This window comes from Aquarana catesbeiana, linkage group LG13 (assembly GCF_042186555.1).
Source record: "Aquarana catesbeiana isolate 2022-GZ linkage group LG13, ASM4218655v1, whole genome shotgun sequence".
NCBI classification, from domain to species: domain Eukaryota; kingdom Metazoa; phylum Chordata; class Amphibia; order Anura; family Ranidae; genus Aquarana; species Aquarana catesbeiana.
The window spans coordinates 163,495,664-163,512,531 of NC_133336.1; the positions used below are offsets into that span (position 1 = coordinate 163,495,664).

The window sequence follows — 16,868 nt, forward strand, 5'->3', positions numbered from 1 at the left end:
TTGCAAAAATTTTCAAAAACGTTGAAAAACTCACTGCAAAGCTACTGGCGTTTTTATAACGTTATTTTAATGTCCAGTGTGCATGAGGCCTAATAGATATATCTTGTTATCCACATCTAGAGAGCTCCACAGTGTCACAAACCCGATTTAAAATATTTCCCATCAAAAATACCTGCAGAAAAGCAAATGCTTCCTTAACCACATTAATGTATTATTTAGACCCCTTTCACACTGCCGGCGCCCGGGCGTCAGCGGTAAAGCGGCACTATTTTTAACCTAGTTTTAGCGGCGCTATTCTGCTGCTAGCAGGGTGGTTTTAACCCCCGATAGCGGCTGAAAAGGGGTTAAATCTGCCCGCAAAACGCCGCCACGGCGTTTTGCCGGCGGTATGACAGCGCTGCCCCATTGATTTCAATGGGAAGGAGCGGTGAGTTCACCGCTCCAAAGAAGCTGCTGGCAGGACTTTTTCTGACGCCCTGCCAGCGCAACGCTCCAATGTGGAAGCCCTCGGGCTTTCACACTGGAGAGAATGGAGCAGCTGTTTTAGGGTGGTTTGCAGGCGCTATTTTTAACGCCATAGCGCCTGCAAGTTTGACTTTTGTTTGGGTTTCATTTGTGGCATGCTTTGAGTCAGCGTGAAATTCAAGCTGGCCATAGACAGTTTCTGCTGACCCAGCTGAATTTCAATCCATCTACAGTGCATCCAGAAAGTATTCACAGCGCTTTTCCACATTTTGTTGTGTTACAGCCTTATTCCAAAATGCATTAAATTCATTATTTTCCTCAAAATTCTACAAACAATACCCCATAATGAAAATGTAATGAAAATGTGAAAGAAGTTTGTTTGAAATCCTTGCAAATTTATTAACCACTTCAGCCCCGGTAGGATTTACCCCCTTCCTGACCAGAGCACTTTTTACAATTTGGCACTGCGTCGCTTTAACTGCTAATTGCGCAGTCATGCAATGCTGTACCCAAACGAAATTTGCGTCCTTTTCTTTCCCACAAATAGAGCTTTCTTTTGATGGTATTTTATCACCTCTGCCGTTTATTTTTTGCGCTATAAACGGAAAAAGACCTAAAATTTGAAAAAAAATGATATTTTCTACTTTTTGTTATAAAAAAATCCAATAAACTCAATTTTAGTCATACGTTTAGGCCAAAAAATGTATAAAAAAATAAATGAATAAAAGAATACGTGAAGCGATAAAAACTCTAGGTGAGAATGTACCAAAATATTATACTATACTGTAAAGTGCAAAGTGCTAGAAAATATATGATCTGAAATGTATCGGTGGAATACAATGCGCAAAAAAATAGAGTTAACTAACGGTGATAAAAAACACCAAATGACATATTGTAAAAAATCTGTCGTCTAAAACCACATTAAACCACTGCGAAGAAGTAACAAAAACACAAAAATAGTGATATAAAAATACTAAGTGTAAAAAGTGATAATAGAAATCAGTGTCCTGAAAGAAAATCAATAAGGTCTAAGAAAAACTGTAATGTATAAGTCCAATAGGAAAATTCTTGATGTAATGATGTAGCAAGTGCTCCCCGTCTTCCGCTGCACCCCCAATCGTGCCCTCACTCACCAGAGCGCCTAACCCCTGCAGGGGTAATAGGCGTGTAGGCTAGGATCCAGCAATGGTGTTTCTTGACAATCGATGATCCTCAGCTCGGGTGCCGTTTTTTCCAATGTGCCAATGATGTCCTCTTAGTAATCCCCAACGATAAGCTGCTGCTATGCACTCTGTGCATCCGGATTAATAGACTCCAGTGTTAGGATTATGGGCTCGGTGGACTGTTGCTCGGAATGCTGTGCAGCTCCGTCACAGTGCTTGGCTCCTCCCCCTCGTGAGTTTAGGAACAGTGGCGTCTCGCCTGTGGTCGTACGATGTTCCAGGACATTCTGTCTTCAGTGGTGGGGATCGCCCTCTTCAGTGGTGGGGATCGTCGTCTTCAGTGGTGGGGATCTCTGCCGCCTCCTCCTCCTCCGAAGTATGTTGAGGAAATCGGACGATGAAAGTCTTTCGAATGTTCAGCTTAATGGAGGATACTCATAGATAGAAAAACGTTATTGTTGTAAGCCACATGGAAAATGTCTACAGCATGACAGGAAACAGTAGAATGATGATCATTCTACTGTTTCCTGTCATGCTGTAGACATTTTCCATGTGGCTTACAACAATAACGTTTTTCTATCCCCACCACTGAAGACGGTGATCCCCACCGATCTATTTACTTATTACATATTATTTAATATTTATTATACACCTTTTTGAGCAGCGCCAATTCCCCCATTAAAGGATCTCGTTTGTTTGAATTTCACCAAGGAAATATTCTGTGTCGGGGGGCTGCAGTTCCTTTTTTCTTCCTAAACGCGGAATAATTGATTTTCGTTTAGGCCAAAATGTATTCGGCCACATGTCTTTGGTAAAAAAAAATGTCAATAAGTGTATATTTATTGGTTTGTGCAAAAGTTATAACGCCTACAAACTAGGGTACATTTTCTGGAATTTACACAGGCTTTAATTTATGACTGCCATGTCATTTCTTGAAGTGCTAAAATGGCAGGGCAGTACAACACCCCCCCCCCCCCCCCCAAATGACCCCATTTTGGAAAGTAGACTCCCCAAGAAAATTGCTGAGAGGCATGTTGAGCCCATTGAATATTATTTTTTTTTGTCCCAAGTGATTTGAATAATGACAAAAAAAAAACAAAAAACAAAAAAATTTAAACAGTTGTCACTAAATGATATATTGCTCACACAGGCCATGGGCATATGTGGAATTGCACCCCAAAATACATTCAGCTGCTTTTCCTGAGTACGGGGATACCACATGTGTGGGACTTTTTGGGAGCCTAGCCGCGTACGGGGCCCCGAAAACCAATCACCGCCTTCAGGATTTCTAAGGGCGTAAATTTTTGATTTCACTCCTCACTACCTATCACAGTTTTGAAGGCCATAAAATGCCCAGATGGCACAAACCCCCCCAAGTGACCCCATTTTGGAAAGTTGACACTCCAAGCTATTTGCTGAGGGGGAAGGTTGAGTCCATGGAATATTTTATATTTTGACACAAGTTGGGGGAAAGTGACAAATTTTTATTTTTTTTTGCACAAAGTTGTCACTAAATGATATATTGCTCACACAGGCAATGGGCATATGTGGAATTGCACCCCAAAATACATTTAGCTGCTTCTGAGTATGGGGATACCACATGTGTGGGACTTTTTGGAAGCCTAGCCGCGTACGGGGCTCCGAAAACCAATCACCGCCTTCAGGCTTTCTAAGGACGTAAATTTTTGATTTCACTCTTCACTGCCTATCACAGTTTCGGAGGCCATGGAATGCCCAGGTGGCACAACCCCCCCCCCAAATGACCCCATTTTGGAAAGTAGACACCCCAAGCTATTTGCTGAGAGGCATGGTGAGTATTTTGCAGCTCTCATTTGTTTTTGAAAATGAAGAAAGACAAGAAAATATATTTTTTCTTTTTTCAATTTTCAAAACTTTGTGACAAAAAGTGAGGTCTGCAAAATACTCACTATACCTCTCAGCAAATAGCTTGGGGTGTCTACTTTCCAAAATAGGGTCATTTTGGGGGGTTTTGTGCCACCTGGGCATTTTATGGCCTTCAAAACTGTGATAGGTAGTGAGGAGTGAAATCAAAAATTTACGCCCTTAGAAATCCTGAAGGCGGTGATTGGTTTTCGGGGCCCCGTACGCGGCTAGGCTCCCAAAAAGTCCCACACATGTGGTATCCCCGTACTCAGGAAAAGCAGCTGAATGTATTTTGGGGTGTAATTTCACATATTCCCATGGCATGTTTAAGCAATATATCATTTAGTGACAACTTTGTGCAAAAAAAAAAAAAAAAAAAATTGTCTTTTTCCCGCAACTTGTGTCACAATATAAAATATTCCATGGACTCGACATGCCTCTCAGCAAATAGCTTGGAGTGTCTACTTTCCAAAATGATGCCTGCAGGTTTAGGTATCATCTTGGTATCATTCTTTTCAGCCAGCGGTCGGCTTTCATGTAAAAGCAATCCTAGCGGCTAATTAGCCTCTAGACTGCTTTTACAAGCAGTGGGAGGGAATGCCCCCCCCACCCCCACCATCTTCCATGTTTTTCTCTGGCTCTCCTGTCCCAACAGGAACCTGAGAATGCAGCCAGTGATTCAGCCAGCTGACCATAGAGCTGATCAGAGACCAGAGTGGCTCCAAACATCTCTGTGGCCTAAGAAACCAGAAGCTACGTGCATTTCATGACTTAGATTTCGCCATTTGGGGGGGGTTTTGAACTGTCCTGGCATTTTATGCACAACATTTAGAAGCTTATGTCACACATCACCCACTCTTCTAACCACTTGAAGACAAAGCCCTTTCTGACACTTTTTGTTTACGTGAAAAAAATATTTTTTTTTTGCAAGAAAATTACTTTGAACCCCCAAACATTATATATTTTTTTAAAGTAAATGCCCTACAGATTAAAAAGGTGGGTGTTTCATTTTTTTTTTTTTTTTTCACACAGTATTTGCGCAACGATTTTTCAAACGCATTTTTTTGGGAAAAACTCACTTTTTAAAATTTTAATATACTAAAACACACTATATTGCCCAAATGTTTGATGAAATAAAAAAAATGATCTTGGGCCGAGTACATGGATACCAAACATGACATGCTTTAAAATTGCGCACAAACGTGCAGTGGCGACAAACTAAATACATTTTTAAAAGCCTTTACAGGTTACCACTTTAGATTTACAGAGGAGGTCTACTGCTAAAATTACTGCCCTCGATCTGACTTTCGCGGTGATACCTCACATGCATGGTGCAAGTGCTGTTTACATTTGACGGCAGACCAAAGCTTGCGTTCGCCTTTGCGCGAGAGCAGAGGGGGACAGGGGTGCTTTTCCATTATTTTTTTGCTTTTTTATCTTATTTTTAAAATGTTCCTTTCATTTTTTTTTTTTTCTTTTTTTATCATTTTTATTGTTATCAAAGCATCTGACCACACCAAGATCGGTGTGATAAAATGCTTTCCCAATTTCCCAATGGCGCTGTTTACATCCGGCAAAATCTAAGTCATGAAATGCTCGTAGCTTCTGGTTTCTTAGGCCATAGAGATGTTTGGAGCCACTCTGGTCTCTGATCAGCTCTATGGTCAGCTGGCTGAATCACCGGCTGCATTCTCAGGTTCCCTGTTGGGACAGGAGAGCCAGAGAAAAACATGGAAGACGGTGGGGGGGGGGGGGGGCATTCCCTCCCACTGCTTGTAAAAGCAGTCTAGAGGCTAATTAGCTGCTAGGATTGCTTTTACATGAAAGCCGACCACTGGTTGAAAAGAATGATACCAAGATGATGCCTAAACCTGCAGGCATCATTCTGGTATAACCACTCAAAGTCCAGCAACATACCAGTACGTTGCTGGCCCTTGTTGGGCATATATTGTAATCGTCTTTTTTTTTTTTTCATGCAGCCTGTGGGCTGAACAAAAAAAAAGAGATTGCCCACCATTAGAATACCTCCCTTCATCCACCCACTTCTAATGATGGGCATACAGGCACCATTTATATATGCCGAAACAGGGGGGCATCCGCCCCAAAAGTTAGGAGCAAATCGCTCCTCCGCCCCTGCTGCCCCCATGCTTCAGCATATATCACCTGTAACTTTTGTAACTGTAACCGGTTCCAGGTTCGGGTCTCTCAAAATGCGATGGCATCTTGGGAGACCCTGTGAAAGTGTGCATAGTCTGTTCGATGCTGTACCCTACGCTAATACTCAACTAGTGTATGGTAGCGTTCAAAACATTCACCAATGCAAAGACCAGGATTGTCAGGACAGGAGGGACAATAATAGCGGGTGTCACGCCTATATCTGTGCTTGCTGCAGACACAACATCTTCTTTAGGGGGGTTCGTTGGGTAGGGGTACTCGGGAGGACATAAAGAAAATGCCTCTCATGCAGCCGACTGCATTTGGTTGGGGATGTGAATGGGGGAAGTACGGGTGCTGCAGAAGCGGTGGGTTCCCAATTAGGATTGGCGAATGCAGCAGGAAGGGCATTATGGGCACGACAGGCCTGTATTTGTCTTCTTCTTGGAGGCAGCGGGACACTACTTGTGCTTGCCACCTCACCAGCTTGAACTGCACTTATGGGACTCGCCACGTCACCAAGTGTTACTGCAGTGCTGGTTTGACTACGACTGGGGTGTACAAGGCCGCTGGTGCTTGCCAGTTCACTAAAACGCTACCAAAAAAACTGTTAGCGATCGCAGGGATCAGGCCTGACTCTGCGAACGCTGCAGTTATGCGTTTAGTGTTTTGTAAGTGACAGTGATCGATCGATACTGCACTTGGGTGGGCTGGGCCGGGCGGAGGGGCAAAACGCAGGTGCTAGCAGGTATCTGGGCTGATCCCGCTAACACTGCGTTTTTGGGAACCCTAAACTGCTGGGGACGCTAGTATAGATCTGATCGGATCAGATATTAATCCGTTCAGATACTGTACCACTAAGGGGGGTGTATGGTGCGTGCGTGGGTGTTAGCGGTACTGGTGCTAACCTGACGCTGCCTGGGGCGACCCAGACCCTATCTTACCTTAAAACCTAACTTATATCACCGCCGGGCAATCGGGGGGCTAAACCTTTATTCGGTAATAAACGGCGGGTGCCCTGACACTATAAAAAAAAATTAACGAACTAACCAGCGTCACCCGTAACAGTTATACGGTGATCACTGGTGAAAGGGTTAACTAGGGGGCAATCAAGGGGTTAAAACATTCATTAGGTAGTATATGGGGGTCCCTGTCGCTATAAAACACTGACGGCGAACCTATATATTTACCTCCCTAACTAGCATCACCAGTGACACTAATACAGCGATCAGAAAAATGATCGCTTAGTGACACTGGCGACGGGGGGTGATCAAGGGGTTAAAACTTTATTAGGGGGGTACCCTAGACCTAAAGGGGGCTAACACTAACTGCCCTACCACAATAACTGTCACAAACTGACACCAATGCAGTAATCAGAAAAAAAACGGGCAGGGGGGGTTAATGTATACCTGGCGTGTTCTACTGTGTGTGTGTGTTTTACACTCACCCGGATGTCTTCTCTCCTCGGCGCCAGAACGGAAAATACCGAGCCAAGGAACGATGACATCACTTCCTCTGCCGCTGTTCACTATACAGAGGCAGAGGAAGATTCTCATTGGGTGGGAGCGATCGCGAGGGGGGGCCACGAATGGATGGCCTCCCCCTCACGTCTATTCGCTCCTGGCCAGAAGCTGACCGCCTTGGGCACCGGGGGGGGTCCGATAGGTATGTGATTCTGCCTGGCCGTGCCATTCTGCCGACGTATATCGTCATGAGGCGGTCGGCAACTGGTTAAAAAAAAAAAATTTCATGTACATAAGTATTTACAGCCTTTGCCATGACACTAAGAATTGAGCTCAGGTGCATACTGTTTCCACTGATCATCCTTGAGATGTTTCTACAACTTGATTGGAGTCCACCTGTGGTAAATTCAGTTGATTGGACATGATTTGGAAAGGCACACACCTGTCTATATAAGGGCCCACATTTAGGCTGGGTTCACACTGATCCGACAAACGCTCCGACATTGGGAGCTCATGTCGCATTCGCATGTCGCATTGTGAAATTCAATGTTTCCCTATGGGAGCCATCCTAACTGGTCCGACACAAGTCGTTCCGATTTTAGAAATGCTCCCTGTACTACTTTGGTCCGACTTTGATCCTACTTCAGCCCATTGACTATCAGTGAAGTCGGATCGCCGTCTTGCATGATCTGACTTCGGCATGCGACTTGTGTTCAGATGATCTTGAGGGGGAACTCCGCGCCAAATTTTAAATAAAAAAACGGCATGGGTTCCCCCTCCAAGGGCATACCAGGCCCTTGGGTCTGGTATGGATCTTAAGGGGAACCCCCTATGCCGAGAAAACGGCGTGGGGGTCCCCCCCAAATCCATACCAGACCCTTATCCGAGCACATAGCCTGGCCGGTCAGGAATGGGGGTGGGGACGAGCGAGCGCCCCCCCTCCTGAACCGTACCAGGCCGCATACCCTCAATATGGGGGGTGTGGGTGCTTTGGGGCAGGGGGCGCCCTGCGGACCCCCCCAAAGCACCTTATCCCCATGTTGATGAGGACAAGGGCCTCTTCCCGACAACCCTGGCCATTGGTTGTCGTCTGCAGGCGGGGGGCTTATCGGAATCCGGGAGCCCCCTTTAATAAGGGGCCCCCAGATCCCGGCCCCCCACCCTTTGTGAATGAGTATGGGGTACATCGTACCCCTACCCATTCACCTAGGGGAAAAAAGTGTCAATGAAAAAACAGTACACAGGTTTCTAAAGTAATTTATTAGGCAGCTCTGGGGTCTTCTTCCGACTTCGGGGGTCTCTCCGGCGTCTCCTCCCGGTGTCCTGATCTTCTGCCGACTTCTCCGCTATCTTCTGCAGCTCTTTTGCTAGCGGTGGCCCGGACTTCTGACATCTTGTCTTCTTCCGATGTTGGCACGACGCTCTCTCCAGCTGGAATGCTCTCTGAGCGCTCCGCAGTGGACTTATATAGGCGGTGACTCCGCCCCCTTATGAGGTCACTGTCCCGGGGCATGCTGGGACTGTGCCGTCATAAGGGGGCATGGTCAACATCACCCGGTGACCACACCCCCTAAAACATCACAGTCCCAGCATGCCCAGGGACTGTGACAGCATAAGGGGGCGGGGTCACCGCCTATATAAGTCACATCGGAGCGCTCAGAGAGCATTCCAGCTGGAGAGAGCGTCGTGTCAACTTCGGAAGAAGAGGGAAGAAGACAAGAAGGCAGAAGTCCGGGCCACCAGTAGCAAAAGAGCTGCAGAAGATAGCGGAGGAGCCGGCAGAAGATCAGGACACCGGGAGGAGACACCGGAGTCGGAAGAAGACCCCGGAGCTGCCTAATAAATTACTTTAAAAACCTGTGTACTGTGTTTTTTCATTGACACTTTTTTCCCTAGGTGAATGGGTAGGGGTACGATGTACCCCATACTCATTCACAAAGGGTGGGGGGCCGGGATCTGGGGGCCCTCTTATTAAAGGGGGCTCCCAAATTCCGATAAGCCCCCCGCCCGCAGACCCCGACAACCAACGGCCAGGGTTGTCAGGAAGAGGCCCTTGTCCTCATCAACATGGGGGCAAGGTGCTTTGGGGTGGGGGGGCCGCAGGGCGCCCCCCTGCCCCAAAGCACCCACCTCCCAGATTGAGGCCATGCGGCCTGGTACGGTTCAGGAGGGGGGGAGGGCGCGCTCGCTCGTCCCCACCCCCATTCCTAACTGGCTGGGCTGCGTGCTCGGATAAGGGTCTGGTATGCATTTGGGGGGACCCCCATGCCGTTTTTTCAGCGTAGGGGGTTCCCCTTAAGGTCCATACCAGACCCAAGGGCCTGGTATGCCCCTGGAGGGTAACCCTTGCCTTTTTTTTTTAATTTAAAATTTGGCGCGGAGTTCCCCCTCAAGATTCATACCAAACATAGTGCCGGGCATTGGCGGGGTTCCAAGTCGGATGCATGCCGACGCATGTCGCAGGGCAAAGTAGGATCCAAAGTAGGACAGCTGTCGTGTCGCACCAGTGTGAACCCAGCCTTAGCGGTGCATTTCACAGCACAAACCAAGCCAAGTCTGTAGACCTCAGCGACAGGATTGTATTGAGGCACAGATCTGTGGAAGGGTACTGAAAAATTTCTGCAGCATTGAAGGTCCCAATGAGCACAGTGGCCTCCATCATCTATAAATGGAAGAAGTTTGGAACCACCAGGACTCCTAGAGCAGACCGCCCAGCCAAACTAACCGATCAGGGGAAAAGGACCTTGGTCAGGGAGGTGACCAAGAACCCAATGATAACTCTGGCAGAGCTCCAGCATTTTTCTGTGGAGAGAGGGGAACCTTCCAGAAGAACAACCATGTCTGCAGCACTCCACCAATTACACTTCGATAGTAGAGTGACCGGACGGAATCCGCTCCTCAGTAAAAGACACATGACCGCCCACCTGGCACCTGAAGGCCTCTCAGACCAAGAGAAACCAAATTCTCTGGTCTGATGAAACAAAGATTGAAATCTTTGGCCTGAATGGCAAGTGTCAGGTCTAGAGGAAACCAGGCACCGCTCATCACCTGGCTTAATACCGTCCTACCATGAAGCATGGTGGTGGCAGCATCCTGCTGTGGGGTTTTTCAGTCACAGGAACTGGGAGACTAGTCAGGATCAAGGGAAAGATGAATGCAGCAATGTACAGGGACATTCTTGATGAAAACCTGCTCCAGAGTGCTCTGGACCTCAGACTGGGGCGAAGGTTCATCTTCCAACAGGACAATGACCCTAAGCACACAGCCTAGATAACAAAGTAGTGGCTACGGGACAACTCTGTGAATGTCCTTGAGTGGCCCAGACTTGGTCCATATGTGTGGAGAGATCTGAAAATGGCTGTGCACTGACGCTCCCCATCCAACCTGATGGAGCTTGAGAGGTTCTGTAAAGAAGAATGGCCAAAAATAGGTGTGCCAAGCTTGTAGCATCATACTCAAAAAGACTGGAGGCTGTAATTGGTGCCAAAGGTGCTTCAACAAAGTATTGAGCAAAGACTGTGAATACTTATGTACATGTGATTTAAAAAAAAAAAAAAAACATTTTTAAATAAATTTCAAACAAACTTCTCTTTCTTTCACGTTGTCATTATGGGGTATTGTTTGTAGAATTTTGAGGAAAATAATGAATTTAATCCATTTTGGAATATGGCTGTAACATAACAGAATGTCTAATAAGTGAAGTGCTGTGAATACTTTCCGGATTCATTGTATGGGATGGCTGGTTGTACTGAAGTTGACCTCTCGATCAACTTCAGTTCAACAAGCCCGTTGGGTTATTTTTGTTTGATCGCTACCGGAAGCTATATCAGCCAGCAGTGATCGTAGCGGGAGGTTTCCCAGCAGTGAGAATGCAATTCTCACTGCTGGGAAACCTCCCGCTGTCAGAATTCAAAAGCTCAATGGGAGGGATTCCCCCATCAGCACTGAATGTGTTGATGGGGGAATCCAGGAGAGAAAATTGCCCAATGTATGGCCTGCTGTAGGATGGCATTTGTTGTACTTCCAGCTCCATTTCATGCCTGTTTTTAACTTGCCTTTTGTAAGTATGCATCCCCATGTGCAATAAAACTTTTTTTGCTGTACTTCACTATTAGTAGATCTTTTTCATTTTGGGTACCTGTTTTACGGCTGATGATCATGTTAAAGAAGTCTTTTTGATTTGATGACCTGACACTGAATCCGCCATCTCTGGATATCATTATTGAGTCTGAAGTGACCCCTAGACTGAAAAGCTGGGGGTCGTCTTGATCTGGTGAGTGGGGATACATGAGGGGGTGTCGCTGTACACCTGAAAATCTCTGAAGCACTTTGCACTTTCTTCACAGTGGATTTGAGCACTTCAGTCACTTTTTATGGACTTTGCTATTTTCTATTTTTCATATATTTTTCTTTTCTATATGATGTTTGTGAGCGCTGTATTTATTTACATGCTGTAGGAACCAGACCCAGCCTGGCAAGCAGTGTGTTTTTTTGTTTTTTTTCAAAATATGTTTATTGAGATTTTAAAATTTTAGTACAAAAGTGTAATAAAAATGTATTCAAAACCCATATGAAGGAGTTTTTGAAGGCATATAACATGGCCTTCACAGAATAAGGGCCATTTCACACCATAGAAACTCAGTCCGGATGCGCCCCAGATGCTTTTTTGCATGCAAGTTTTTTATGCGTTTTTAGTGCGTTTTTGATGCAGTCCAGTGCATTTTTCCCCCTTTTTTTTCCTTAACCTTAAATAGGAACATGGGTGTTCCAGTGCGTTTTTGGTGCGTTTAGGTGCATTCCTGTGAGTTTTTGATGCTTTTTATAGCGTTCCAGTACAGTCTAGTGCAGGAAAAATGCAGCATGTTCTACTTTTATTTCTGGAACTGCAAGCACTGGTGTAAACTATGCCATTGAAAACCATATAACCTACTTTCTATGTGTTTTTGATGAAGAAAAAAAATGCACTGGACTGCATGTGGTGTGAACTGACACTAAAACAATAGAACTGAAAAGACAGAACAGCAAAACTTGAAAACAGTGCTAATCATATAATAGCTGAGAACAAAGTATCTGGTTAGGCTTAGGTAATAAATCTCAGGATCCACCAAAGAAACAACCTGAAGTGTGGAAGCATATGAACACAGTGACTAAATAAAGGAAAGGTTGCATATACATGTACATCTCTAATTAAAAGACCGTTACAAATCAGATAGAGCAATTGGAATGTCTAAGGGGGAAGGTCAGGGTGAGTTTGAGGGTCAGAAGTATCTTTTTGATTCTAAAGCCTTGTACACACGGTACGATTGTTGGCCAACCGAGCGTCTGATTTTTGTCAAAAGGGCGTGTGCCAGGATCTTGTCTTGCATACTAACGGTACACAATTGTCGTGCAACAAACACGAACGCAGTGACGTACTACGAGGAATTTCAGCTCTTGAGCTCCACCCTTTGGGCCCCTTCTGCTAATTTTGTGTTTGTTTGAGCATTGATTCCGAGCATGCGTGTTTGTACTTTCGACTTTTGTGTGACGGATTTGTGTACTGACCATACAAAAATCTGATGTCAAACCGTTGTCCGCTAAAAATTTACTAGCCTGTCATCCAACATTTCTTGGCCGAAAGTTGGACAACAATTGTCAAAAGGAGCGTACTAATAGTAAGATTTTAGGACAACAGTCTGTCAACAGACAATCCCCTGCCGACAGTCGTACCGTGTGTTTTGAGGCTTTCGTTTACCCAATGTGTTGGCGAGGTCATCATGCAGCTAGCAGTCCGAGAACCGAAAGGTTTCATGTGTAAAGAAATTTCTTCTGGTGAAAAAGAGCGCTCCATGTACCTGCCCCATCTGCCAATGAAACGCTTTAAAGACGGGCACAGTGGTGTAGTTGGTAGCACTCTCACCTAGCAGTAAGAAGGGTCGTTGGTTCGAATCACAACCACGACACTACCTGCCTGGAGTTTGCATGTTCTCCCTGTGCCTGCGTGGGTTTTCTCTGGGTACTCCGGTTTCCTCTAATACTCCAAAGATATGCTGGTTAATTGGCTTCTGTCCAAAATTGACCCTAGTAGATGAATGTGTGTTGGGGACCTTGGATTGTGGGCTCCTTGAGAGTAGGGACCAATGTGAGTGTGCAATGTATGTGTGGAGCGCTGCGTAAATTGACGGCGCTATATGGGTACCTTATTAAATAATAATATAATAGATGAGCATCTTAATGAGACACAATGTACAGGGATAAGGAGAATTGTAGACACACACCCACACTCACTCAGGTTGAACTGGATGGACTGGTGTCTTTATTCAACCTTACTAACTATGTAACTAAAAGTTTTGAGTGATGGTGTCCAATTTTTCCATGAGAAAGGGGGCTTGAAGCATTTGTTTCACTGATGCAATCTGAGGCGGAGTGGTAGGTATCCAGGCTTGCATGATGAGCAGTGTTTTTAGAAGGAAGACCATGGTAACCACAGTGTTTTTCTTATGTCAGGTGTGATTTCAAAAGATATCTGTTCTCAGTCATTATCTGGAGTTATGGAGCAGACTGCATTATTTTCACTGCCCTAGGTCTGTGATGATAACTCTCAAAGCACAGAGAAAAGAAAGGTGGAGGTAAGGGGGTAGTATTTCCAAATCTTGGTATCCCTGGTTTGTTTCAGGTCATTCCCAGGCCAATCTTAACCCCCTCTTAGCCTCCCTCCCACCGCCTCAAACCCACTGTATGTTTTGTTTTTTTCTTAAATTGTGAACCAAGTTAAGTCCACTGACCAGGTTCCTTTGCTGATGCCTTTTCTGCATGCAGGAAACCGCTAATCCAGCATTGTAGTGAATCCAGCATCGGCTGGTCCCAGACAGTCCCCTTGTGCAGGGGTCATGGCTTTAGGCTCCTCTTCTTGATCCTCAAAGGACCCTGCCACCGCACAGCAAATTGGAACTTCACCTCATACAGGCAGTGATGTAAACACTCAGAAGTTCCCTGCCTCCTGTAAACAGGAGAAGACTCTGGACTGATATCCTGCCACATTCCATAGTCAGCAATGTGGGTTCTGAGTAGCCAGAAATAAGATTAAGCGGGTACTTTCAAAAATATTTAAAAAGAATCTGCACGAATAATGGCAGAAGACTGGGTGATTCAGTAAAGCGTTTGCTCCACCTTTTTGGCAATATGACCCTCTAAAAGGTCCTGCTGCCATTTTCAGTAGCATTACCAAAATGTGTGGCAGATTAAAGGATATGTAAAGGTTTGGGTTGTAAAAAAAACAAACCTGTCATACTTGCCTCCTCTGTGCAGTTGGTTTTGCACAGAGTGGCCCCGATCCTCCTCTTCTGGGCTCCTCCTTCTCGAGTGCTCCGGTGGAGAGCTGCTCTCCCTCGGGGCACTCGTGCGGGCGCACTCCCATCTCCTGCTGCGTGCATTGACACAGACCTCAGGACTCTGCCCTGCCCCCTGGCTCCCACGTCATTGGATTTGATTGGCAGGAGCCAATGGCTGCACTGCTATCAATCTATCCACTCAGAACCTGAGACACCGGCTGGAGCTGTTGTGCTCGTCCCCGTCGCTGGAAAGACCGGGTTCAGGTAAGTAAAAGGGGGGCTCTAGGGGGCTGCTGCATCACAGGAGGTTTTTCACCTTTCATTCTATGCATTAAGGTGAAAAACCTTGAGGGTTTACAACCCCTTTAAGAGCATTCTTAATAGCACAATTTTACAAAGTGGCTCTATTTCTGCACCAAATTTTAAAATAATTACTTCCAGTTTGTAGAAACTGGAAGTTATTAAAGTGGTTGTAAACCCTGTTACACCACTTGTACCTAGAGGTAAGCCTATAATAAGGCTTACCTCTAGGTACTGTAAATATCTCTGAATCCTGCACGGTTTAGGAGATATTTACCATATACGCTTGCGCTGTCATGGGCGCATGCGCACTGAAGAAACGGCTCGCTCGTGCTGTTTCTTCAGCAGCGTGCCGTGACCGGCGGCTCCCACACACATGAGCGGTAGTGACGTCATCGTGACTTTGGCCAATTGCAGGGCCAGAGGCTGCAAACCTGGAAATAACTCCGGGAGACATGTCGCTGGTCACAGCAGTGTGTGAGGCCACTGTAACAGCTTCGATCTAAGGTAAGTATTTCATAATAAGCTAGTATGCAAATTGATCTACTCATTGCCTACTATCAATAGTTTGTTTGAAATCTTTGCAAATTTATTAAAAAAATAAAACGAAAAAAATCACATGTACATAAGCATTTGCTCAATACTTTGTTGAAGCACCTTTGGCACCAATTGCAGCCTCAAGTATTTTTGAGTATGATACTACAAGCTTGGCACACATATTTTTTGGGCAGTTTCTCCTGTTCTTCTTTGCAGGACCTCTCAAGCTCTATTAGGTTGGATGGGGAGCGTTGGTGCATAGCCATTTTCAGATCTCTCCACAGATGTTCAATTGGGTTCAAATCTGGGCTCTGGCTGGGCCACTCAAAGACATTCACAGATTGTCCCATAGCCACTCCTTTGTTATCTAGGCTGTGTCCTTAGGGTCGTTGTCCTGTTGGAAGATGAACCTTTGCCCCAGTCTGAGGTCCAGAGCGCTCTGGAGTAGGTTTTCATCAAGGATGTCTCTGTACATTGCTTCATTCATCTTTCCCATGATCCTGACTAGTCTCCCAGTCTCCCCATAGCATGATGCTGCCACCACCATGATGCTTGCCATTCAGGCCAAAGAGTTCAATCTTTATTTCATCAGACCAGAGAATTTTGTTTCTCATAGTCAGAGTTCTTCAGGTTCCAACTCCAGGTGGGCTGTCATGTGCCTTTTGTTAGGTTCTCCTCTCTCCACAGAGAAATGCTAACGCTCTGTCAGTGACCAGCGAGTTCTTGGTCACCTCCCTGACTAAAGCCCTTCTCCCTGATCGCTCAGTTTGGCCGGGCGGCCCACTTTAGGAAGAGTCCTGGTGGTTCCAAACTTCTTCCATTTACAGATGATGGCGGTCACTGTTTCATTGGTACCTTCAATGCTGCAGAAATGCTTCTGTACCCTTCACCAGATCTGTGGCTCAATACAGTCCTGTCTCTGAGGTCTACAGACAATTCCTTGGATTTCATGGCTTGACTTGTGCTCTGACATGCACTGTTAAAGTAGGACCTTTATATAGACAGGTGTGTGCCTTTTCAAATGATCAGTGGGAACAGGATGCACCTGAGCTCAATTTTGAGTGTCATGGCAAAGCCTGTGAATAATTATGTACTTGTGATTTATTTTTTTTTTTATATAAATTTTCAAAGATTTCAAACAAACTTCTTTCACGTTGTCATTATGGGGTTGGGGAAAATAATGAATTTAATCCATTTTGGAATAAGGCTTTAACATAAAATGTGGAAAAAGTGAAGGACTGTGAATACTTTCCAGATGCACTGTAAGCAATAGCACAATGCTCAAAAGGGAGGAAGACTGCATAGCAGTGGGTAACTGGAAGGATGGAGCCATAAGGACTGATTTTTCCCTTCTAATTTTAAGACTTGAGTTTTCACCAAATTCTTCTATGGTGTGAATGGCTGAGGTTAGGCAAGGACCCATATTATGGAATCAACAGTATTAAATAATTGGCGTACAGCTCTATATGTTCAGTTTTCCTTCCAAGGTTTATATCATTGAAGCCATCCAATTGCAAGGGCCTCAATAGCTATGGCAAACAAGTGGAGGGGGGAGGGGTCTCCCTGTGTCATGTTTGGTGAAGAAGAAAGGT

General features: G+C 45.4%; 1 protein-coding gene across 1 annotated transcript in view; it reads left to right on the plus strand.

Moving 5' to 3' along the window:
• LOC141116563 (uncharacterized) overlaps positions 1-16,868 on the plus strand; it is a 111,466-nt gene that overhangs the window by 44,239 nt on the left and 50,359 nt on the right. The window lies entirely within an intron of this gene.